Source organism: Vombatus ursinus, unplaced genomic scaffold, assembly GCF_900497805.2.
Source record: "Vombatus ursinus unplaced genomic scaffold, bare-nosed wombat genome assembly UNPS02015255.1, whole genome shotgun sequence".
In the NCBI taxonomy this organism is placed as follows: Eukaryota; Metazoa; Chordata; class Mammalia; order Diprotodontia; family Vombatidae; genus Vombatus; species Vombatus ursinus.
Window position 1 is genome coordinate 36,670,157 of NW_020955033.1, and position 10,242 is coordinate 36,680,398.

The 10,242-nt window shown below is 37.0% G+C and overlaps 1 pseudogene; it reads left to right on the forward strand.

The window, feature by feature from the left end:
• The first annotated feature begins 8,256 nt into the window (after nt 1-8,256).
• On the forward strand, nt 8,257-8,356 carry LOC114031952 (annotated as a pseudogene).
• The last annotated feature ends 1,886 nt before the right edge of the window (nt 8,357-10,242 follow it).

Below are 10,242 nucleotides of genomic sequence, written 5' to 3' on the forward strand. Positions count from 1 at the left end.
TGTGACTTGTGAGGCCAGTTTGTATAAGGAATCCTAGAACTGAGGGGATGGGGTGGGGACTATGTGAATACCAGGCCAGGAGATATGTAATTTGTTTGAGCCTAATTGGGATAGCAAAACAACACATGAGTCAAGAGAAAGGAGAATGGAATACACATTTATATAGTGCCTTCCACGTGCTGGACTCTGTATGCTTTACAAATATTAATCTCATTTGTTCTCACAACAACCCAGGTAGGTAGGTGCTGTTATTATCCCTATTTTACAGTTGAGGAAACTGAGTTAGGCAGAGGTTAAGTGACTTGCCTAAGGTCACCCAGCTAGTATGTGATGGTACGGGGAGGGAATTAACTGCTAAATGTTGGAGACTTCTTGGAAGATGGAAACAAGACCACAAACAGCATGTAGAAAATATGGCCCCATTTGGAATATGAGTAGAATCAGGGTGATGGAAAGAATAGGGCTTAAGATAAAAGAAAATATTGTATCAGAAGGGAATTTAGGCTTGAGCATGTTTGGAAATGAAGGTTGAGGGATATGATACAGGAAAATTGAGATCAGGTTACTTTAAGCAATTTTGTTACTTCAGAACCTTCTGTTTAACTGTTTTTTATCTGATTCTAGCTTATATTGCTATTGAATAAGCATTGTTATCTAGGGGGTGAGAAACTCGATTAACTGTCAGAGTATAACAGTTACCAATAAGTATAACAGTGTAATCACTATAACTTTGAGGTTTTATGACTGGCTTATTTCTGAAGAATTTATAAAGGTTTTAAAAAGGATTGTCATGTAGGAAACAAAGCAAAACTCCAAGTACATACCATAGTCTTTTTGTTGCTCTTTATGTAATATTCTGATAAAAAGCCAGATCATTATTTACATAAAATGTGCCTGTCCACATTTAAAGAAAATCTGAACCTTCAAAATAAATAAATAAGGTAAATAATTCATATTGCAAGCAAGACTCTCAGCTTTTCAAAATGCATAATCACAACTTTCCTTTAGTAGGAAATTGACTTATTGCATTTAAAATATGATTTTCTTTAACATTTATATTTTCAGGAATACATCTCTTCTGTACATCTAATATAGACATATTCATCTTAGATTTTGCAGTAGTCATTTGCTTGAACTTAAGTTGTCTTGAGTTTGTGTGCATTTTTCTGATCAAGTATCACAAAATTAAACGCCTTGATGTCTTCATGTTTTCTACTGACACCGAACACATCATCCAGTCCATGTGGACTATGAAATAAGCAGTGATTTAAGATAACTTAACCTTTTCTATTTTATAGAGAGAGCTTATATTTAGGACATGAACTTTATTTTTTAGGTAGCAAAACTCTTCCTCTTCATTTTGTATTCATTATTTCATCCTGGACTTTGTGTTACAACAATAGAACCCTGTAATTGTGACCTAAATATATGTAAAAGTAAAACATGATAGGAATCATCAACATCTTTGGAAAAGGTATAATTGAATTTAATAGGTTTTCACCATGCACAACTAATACCTGCAGCCTGAGGGTCTGTTTTACTGCAGACAAGAAAAAATTTAAGGAAATTTGTGGCCATTTGCTGTGTTTCAACTTCTTTCTTCTTCAGAGTAAACACATACATATGGAGAGATTCCTTTTTGTTTGTTGACTATATACTTAATGTCATCAGCATTAATTTCACTTAGCACATATATGTTCTTTAATTGACATTCCTCATTTTTAAATACTTGATAAAATGTTTGTATGTAAGTAACATTTTAAAAAATTTTCATCTTTTCTGACTTATTCCACATTGCTCTTTTTCAATTCCCTACATTGTGATAGTGATTTCCTATACCATAAATCAATTTATATTGATGAAATTTTCCTTTTTCCTCTGTTTGCCCTTTAATAACTATTCTTTGAATTATTCCTTTTTATGATGAAAATTTTTTTAAACTTCTTTTGGTGGGTGGAATAAAGATGAGTATATAAACCTTTCTGCTGTTTATGTCATGCTTTGTTTTCTGATTTGGGATAATAGTTATTTTAAATTTGACTTTAAAATATAGGTAGAAATAACATAAAGCCTATTATTCTGAAGTTACTGCTTAGCCCCTCTGAAACTTGGACACTACTACAATCTTAAGCACTAAATTCTTGTATATTGAAGAAGTTTTGATAGATAACTGCTTCTGTTTTTTATATTTTAAAAATGTTTTGTTTTTTGCTGCTAGTTTTTGATAGCTAAATAATTTAGAAATAAAATCTGTAGATTTAAGTGAGTTTTATTAAAATGAGGGGATTTCATGCTACCAAATATTTCTTTTAGGACAGTTTTTCTCTTATTTGCTTGATTCAAGCACTCTGCTTTTTATTGAAACTATAGAATTCATTTGAGGAGCCAGAGTAATTCCAATACATATTTATAAGGCATGTCATGAATCAAAGATAAAATCATTTAGATTTATGACTTCTAAAGTTTGAGGAAACTAAAAGAGTTGATCTGTTAGGATCATGACTCATTTAGTGGCTATTTAAGAGCAGAGCTAATATCAATGTGAGAAGAAAGCAAAAGAAGAGAGGAAAGAAGTCTGACATTAATAAAAATGATTATGAAAAAGTTCTTGCTTTAAAGAAGTTTAATTCATTCTGTTTTCCCAACTGCGTATTATGTATTCATGCAACCTATTAGCAATATGAAATGTATGCATTTTGCTTTTTTAATCCCTGTAAACAAATGTATTTTAATTAAAATATTATATTGGAGTTGCAGTTTTTGTTAATCCTAACATTGCACACCAAACAAATCTTTTTTTTTTATGGTATTTCTGTCTGGCTAATAGGTTTCCTTCACCTTTTGGTAAATTCTTCAATAAGCTCACTTTATTTGGATGTTAATGAACTGTGTAAATTGTATTTTCAAGTTTTGTACTCCTTTTCATTACTTGCTTTTTGATGACCCCCTTTTTTAGGAGGTAGTGGCTATTTTGCTTTTTGAAATAATTTTCTATAGGCAAACTAGTATTCAAATATGGAAGACCTTTGAAACCCAATCTACCAATACCCTTGATCCAAGGAGGTTTTCAGTTAGGACATTTCTAAATTTGTTGCATTATCCTGAGAGAAAGCTATTTACTACCATAATGGAATGGGTGGCAGAGAATAGGGTTACTGGGAATGGGCTAGGAAAAGGTAAATACTTTCTCAGTGCTTCTTAAATCAGGTCTGTAATAGGCAGTTTCATTATTAGGAAGTAAGAAGAGCAAGAAAAATTGAAACTCAGGAGAAGTACAAGAAGTCCTGAAGAGACTTGGGGATAAGGATAGGTTTAGGACCTGTGATTTCACTGATATGGGGAACTCTTCGATGAGAAAATTCCTCTCCCAACTGCACCTTCTCTGCAACTGAGAGTCTTAGAGAATTGCCTAGAACATTGAGAGGAAGTGACTTGGCAAAGACTCTATGTCAGAGGCAGAACTCGAACCCACGTCTTCCTGATTGATTCCAAGACCAGCTCTCTATTCACTAGACCATACTGTCAAGAAATTTTAAGAATTAAAAGCAATTCTTCCTTCCTCCCCTGCCCCCCCCAAAAAATTTTTTTTAGTACAGTTAGGAGATTTGAAGTAGAACTGGAAAAAAAAATCCATGAAGGAATGAAAAGAACTAAATACAACTGAAATCTCTGGAGGAATTTTTGTTAATATTCAGCAAAATAGATATCAGTGTGATATAATAGTTTAAAAAAAAGGAAATGTGGTCTTAGGCAACATCAGAGGAATGATATTCAGAAAAGAGGGATGTGATAGAGCATACTCTACTCTGGATAAACCACATCTAGAGTATCAAGTTCAGTTTTGCCTGCCATATCTGGAAAAGACATTTGTAAACTGGAAAGTGTCCAAAGGAGGAAAAACTGTAGTGAAGGGCTCCTAGTTTTGATATTTAGCCTAGAAGAAGAATTACTGGGTGGGGTACAAGAAAAGCTTTCTTCAGCTATCTAGGAGGTTGACATGTAGGAGAGGGTTTCAACTTGTTCTTCTTAATATACTGGCACAAGTTTCAGAGAAGCAGATTTAGGCTTAGTTTGAGGAAAAACTTTCTGTCAGAGCTAAAAGTGCAATGGACTGTCTGGGCAGGTAGTGTGTTCCCCATCTCTAGATGTCTTTTAGCTGAAGCTGGATGACCATTTATCTAGTATGCTGTAGAGGTCTAACAACATGGCTTCTGAGGTCCTTTCCAGTTTTTGTGTTAATGTGATAAATCTTAGCTTTCTCAAAAATTATCCTCTTAAAAATGAACATGTCACTAGCATAATTTTTCCCCAAGCATTTTTTTATTTATTCAACTTTATTTTCCTAGAAGTCAAAGTCCTTTGTTATTTTTCACAATAGCCAACATTTATTTATGAGAAATTGAATTTAATCTGGCTTTTGCCCTGTTTGCCTAAGTTTACATATAGATCATCTATGTTCTTTAAGATTAAGATAATATAAAATCATTTATATTAGAATCGGTAATATACTGAAAAATGAACACATCTTAGAGGATGAATGGTTAATCAGAGTCCTGTCCTTGCAAAGTAGATGTGTAAGCACATTAAAATATGTACTTTTGTATAAATTATATATAAAACTAGACCAACACTTTTGTCCAATAAACACCCTGAGTTTGCTTTTATGAATAAGTAAAAAAGCTTATGTGATCTCTGGCTTCATCAAGGAGGGGCATAGCTTCCAATAATAGAGACGTGATAGTCCCTCTGCATTCTGCCCTTGTTACACTTCATCTGAAGTATTTTGTTCATTTTTGGATACTGTGGTTTAAAAAGAAGATAAGGAATTTGTCCTCTATTCAGAAAGGATCTTGAATGCAAAGATGAAGTGTTTGTACTCAGTTCAAAAGGCAATGGAGACTAACTGAAGGTGAGCAAAGGAGTGATTTGTACAAAGCAGTACATTAGAAGGTTTAACTCTGACAACAGTGTATGAGTGGGTGGAAGAATAGAGGAAAGGATGGTCAGTTTGAGGTTATTATATGTATAATCTTGGTGAGAGGTAATGAGAGTCTTGGCGGGGGTGGGGGGATGTGATCATATCTAGTGAAAGAAAAAGGTTTGAGGGATATTGAAGAGGTAAACACTTGGTTATAGCCCAGATATGGGGGTAGCAGAAGAGACTAAAGAGTCAAGCAATCAAGAGACCTGGGTTCAACATTTAGTTCAACAGTTAAGCATGTAGTGTGTGCCAGATTTTATGCTAGCAAATTCCAGTTCTTCTGATTCCTAGCTATGTGGCCTTGAGCAAGAAATCTTTCCTGTCTGTGCCTCATAGGATCTTAGATTTAGAGCTAGAAGAGATCTGAAAGTACATCTAGTCCACTTCATTTTGTAGATGAGAAAAGCCCAGTTTCCTCTTCGGAGGAATGAAGGGATTGAATGAGATCCAGCAAAACAGCAAGATAGAAGTGGGTATCTGAAGTCTAAACATCAGGGAAAAAAGAAGAGAAAGTAGGAAATGAAAAGAATAGAAGCTAGATTTCTACTTAGGACCACATAGAAACAACTGAAGGAAATTTGTGTGTGAATAAGGAATTTATCAGGAATATAATAATTCCAGACCTAAGGCATGTTAACTGTGGAAACCTATAAGTAAAGCTTCGCTCAGGACCCCCCAATACTTCAACTGAACCCACAGCTTACACCCATGACCAAAAGGTAGTTGGTCAATAGAAGACTGTCATGAGATATTCATGAGAACAGATAACTAAGGATCTTCTAATAAAGAATTTTGTATTAGCTTAGAGTACTCTGTATTTCTACCAATGCCAGGCAACAATTGCATAGATGTAACCCCACTTCTGGCCTGCTCACCATTTTTAGATTTCCATTTAGGGGTGTGTGCATGAAGAATGGCTGCTGTTTCTGGTTCTAGGGGTACCCCTGTAGGGCTGTGCTTCTAATGCCATAGCTCATGAGTGCTTCCCATGAACAATGTTCCAGGAAGCACAATTAGCTCCTTAAAAAGTCATTTATGGAAAAAGAAAAGGTACTTATATAGTAAACATACTAGCTACAAAATATTCCCCATATAAATCTGGAGCATACTCGTCCACAAATATACACAGTGTCCATAGGAAGAGTGGTCTCTAACGTGAGAGGGTGATGGTAGTGAGGCTTACTGTTGGATATATGTGTGGCAAAGGCAAACTGACAACTTTAGTACTACAGGGGCTGGAAATCCTTTTTCTCTTCATATTATCCTCACACTGCTCCCTGGGGTCCAGGGTCTGTTCTCAGCAGATTGATCATCTGAGTTTCCAGGGTCTGCTCTTCACAGCTTCACTGTGGAGCTAGGGCTATTTTCTCAGCAGTCCATAACTGGCTCTCTTTTCTGCAGCCAAGGGAATGGGACCATTCCTCAAAGCCCCTTCACCCCTCCACTGATTGCCTTTCTGTATCTTTCTATGTCTGGAGAATTTCTCCATTCCCTTGTTCCTCAAACTCTCAAACTAATCGTTCTTCCTTCTTCCTTCCTTCTTTGCAGGGGAAGGGCTATGAGCTTTTTTTTCTTAAATTGCTAGATGGAGTATCTCCCTTTGGGAGGGTCATTTTATTAGACACCTATGGAGCAGGGCATAGGTCTATGGCCCTGCTTGCTTCACCTAGTCATCTATATGCCAGTCAGATAGTATCATGGAAATGAGGCCTTCCTTGCTTCCCAATCTCCACATAATTCCTGTGAGGTTTCACTGGCATAGTCCCAGAAATGGATTTTTGGAGGCAGAGATTGACAATCAGGATTTTAACAGAAGGAGTTTTTTAGCCTGAAGTCAAATTACTGTCTTGGGACAAGAGCCTTGATTCTGCATGAGGAATAAGTTAGTTGAAAGTATATACTCAAAGTCAATGATGAAGGGAAAGACTCAATAGAAACCAAAATATTTATTGCAGCACCTATTGTAGTAGCAAAACAACAACAACAACAACAACAAAAACTGGAAACAAAGCAGATGCCCACTGATTGAGGAACCCCTAAAAATTGTGGCACATTATGACGAATACAGAGAAGCATGAGAAGACATATTTGAACTAATACAAAGGGGAGTGAGCATAACTAGGAAAACAGTATATACAATGATTACAATATAAGTGGAAAGAATAACTTCAAAAAAAGTTGAAATTGAATGCTGTAAGATTATATGGACTAAACTTTGCCCCAAAGAGACAGAAGAAGGCAGTTCTTCCCCCCTCTCCCATACTACACACTTCTTTGCAGAGGTGGAAGATGGTGGGTATATAACATTATATAATAGCAGACTTTTTCAATACATTCATTTGTTTTAGTGAATTTTTTTTTAACCTTCTTTATTTTGTTTTATATGAAGTGGCTCTCTGGCAGGGGGAGGTAAGAATACATTAGGAAATGCAAGTGATGTGAAAACCAAGACTCGATCTTAGCCAGGGGTACTCTTTAGGTTTCTGTTGGTTGCCTACTCGGAATCGATGGCTCATAGCCCTTGGGCATACAATAAGGAAACAATACAAAATCCAAAGCAGAGAATAGATGTAATGCATTATCATGACATCCAGCAAAGACAAGTATAAGGCCGTCACTAGAGGATAGAGATAGCACTATCTTTGTTTAAGATCCTTCCTATAGAAGATATAAACTCTCTTGAGGAGAGTGGGGGGAGGGAGGAAGAAGGGAGAGAGGCCATTCAGTACTGGTCATTGATGATGTCTTGTTGAAGGTTACTAAGGATGCTATTTGTTGACTTTATGTGAAAAGTAGGTATAGATGTGCTGTCTGCCACGGACATGCATCCAGAATGAGATGGAGAACTTCCTGAGATTTGTCAAACCACATACTACCTGTGTGACCATGTACTAGTTAACCTCTCTTCAGTTTCCTCATCTGCAAAATGTAAAAATAGCTCCAATTATCAGTTTTCGGGGAGGAATTAGCTCTCTGAGGGAGAGGCTTCTTTGATCTAGGTTGCCAAGAGGGAATGAGAGAGGATAGCTGCAGGAAATTTGGGAAAAAACAATCTAGCCTGAAGGCAATGTATCTGACCTTGGCCTTTGTGATCAAGAAACAGGGCAGAGGATGTTTAATGGAGTGGAAAACAGCCAGGCTCCAGCTGAGGCAGTCAATATCCTCTTCTACAGAGAACAGCCAGGACTACTGCAGCTCCATTGGAGAAAGGGTCTGATCCACAATGGATCCTCTTCTTTCAGCTGCAAAGCACAATGTTTAAAAGGTGTCCTCTTGTGTTGCATGAAAGGCAAGGTTAACACTCCCCTTGATAAGGATGGAAGAGGTCTGTTGGGGCATTGCTACCTACTCTATGGCATCTAACCATGGTTTTGTGTTTTTTTTAACAATGGAGAAGAAAATATGGTAGAGAGAGGGCAACACTTGAATCTCACTCTCATCTGAACTAGTTCAAGGAGGGAAGAACACACACACACACACACACAGAGTGTTGGCTATTGCAACAGGGAAGAAGGAGGGAAAGGGCTAAAAGGGGGGGAGGGAGGAATGATCACAGGAAGGGTAGATTAAAGGAGGCAGTAGTCAGAAGCAAAATAGACATTTGAAGAGGGGGCAGGGTAAAAAGAAAAGCATAAATAGAAAAGGATAGGTTGTAGGAAAATACACAGTTAGCAATCATAACTGTGAATGTGAATGGGATGAACTCACCTATAAAATAGAATGGACTCTAACAGTATGTTGATTACAAGAGACACATTTGAAACACAAAGACATGCACAGTTAAAATAAGGAGCTAAAGCAGAATCCATTATGCTTTAACTGAAGTAAAAAAAAAAAAAGGCAGGGACAGCAATTATGATTCCAGGCAAAGCCAAAGCAAAAATTGACCTAATTAAGAAAGATGATCAGGGAAAATACATTTTGCTAAAAGGTATCATAGAAAATTAATATTGATAGTAAACATATGTGGCCCAAGTGGCATGGCATCCAAATTCTCCATGAAAACGTTAAATGAGTTACAGGGAGAAATCATAAAACTGTAATAGTGGGGGACCTCAATTTATCCCTCTCAGACCTAGGTAAAGCTAATCATAAAATGAACAAGAAAAGTTAAGGAAATGGATAGAATTTTAGAAAAGTTAGATATGATAGCCTTCTGAAGAATATTGAATGGAAATAGAAAGCTATTTCTTAGCTGTGCATGGCTGTGAATTAATAGAATCCTATTGTGCTGTAAGAAATGAGACAGTTTCAAAGTTATCTAGGAAAGCTTATGTGAATTGATGCAAAATGAACTGAGCAGAACCAGGAGAACAATTTATTCTATAACATCAATATAATATTCTATATTCTAATATTCTATAACATCAATATAACCCCTGTCCCAAAACTTATTGGTATGGGACTCTCTCCTTATTGGTGTAGATGAATGCCCTGCCCTGCATGAGGGGCCAGACCAAAGTGAGGAAAGGGGGAGAGCTTCAACCTTCTTCAGTGTTCTTGGACACTCTTCAAGCAAGGAGTCAATTCTGGCACATCTGGCTTCCAGCTCTGGGAGGGATGGAAGAGTCCAACCCCAATTGCTGAAGATTCTGGGAAGACATGAGAAGAGCTGGCAATCTCCATTATGTTCCTATCCCAACTTGCTACTCTAGAAATTTCAGGGAATTTCCCTTTGGGTGAGATCTAGAAATTCTTGATTGAGCAGAGTTATCTTATTCCCGCTGAGAGAGAGTTCCTTCACTCTGTATTGTCTGGCATATGTTCTCCTATGTATACCTCTCTAATTTCTGTTTTGCTATAATTTGGATGAAGGGGTTTCATTGCTACTCTCCATGTGTATTCATTATGGAACTGGTATTAGGTGGGAAAGGGATCAAATCTTGTATGTAGAGTTTGTGGTTGCCTCCCCCACAATAATAATTACAAAGCAATCAGAACTTAGCCAATAATATCCCCTAAACTTATAATATTTAAAGAAGTAGATAGCTATTTAGGCTAGTGCCACCCTCTCTCCTTGGAGAACATGATAGCCTACAGCCTCAACTTCTTGCTTCCCCTCCTGACAGGAATTAAAGTCTCCTTTGGAGAAGAGTCAGGGAAGAAGAAACTGGAGATGTCCATTCTGCCTCCCTTCAAGTCATCCAATGACACCCCCATACTACATGTTGGGGGACAGGCCCTCACAACACATGGTGCTTCTCTACACATGGCAGGAGGTACTCACTATACATATGAATTCGTGGATGCTTTGGATTAAG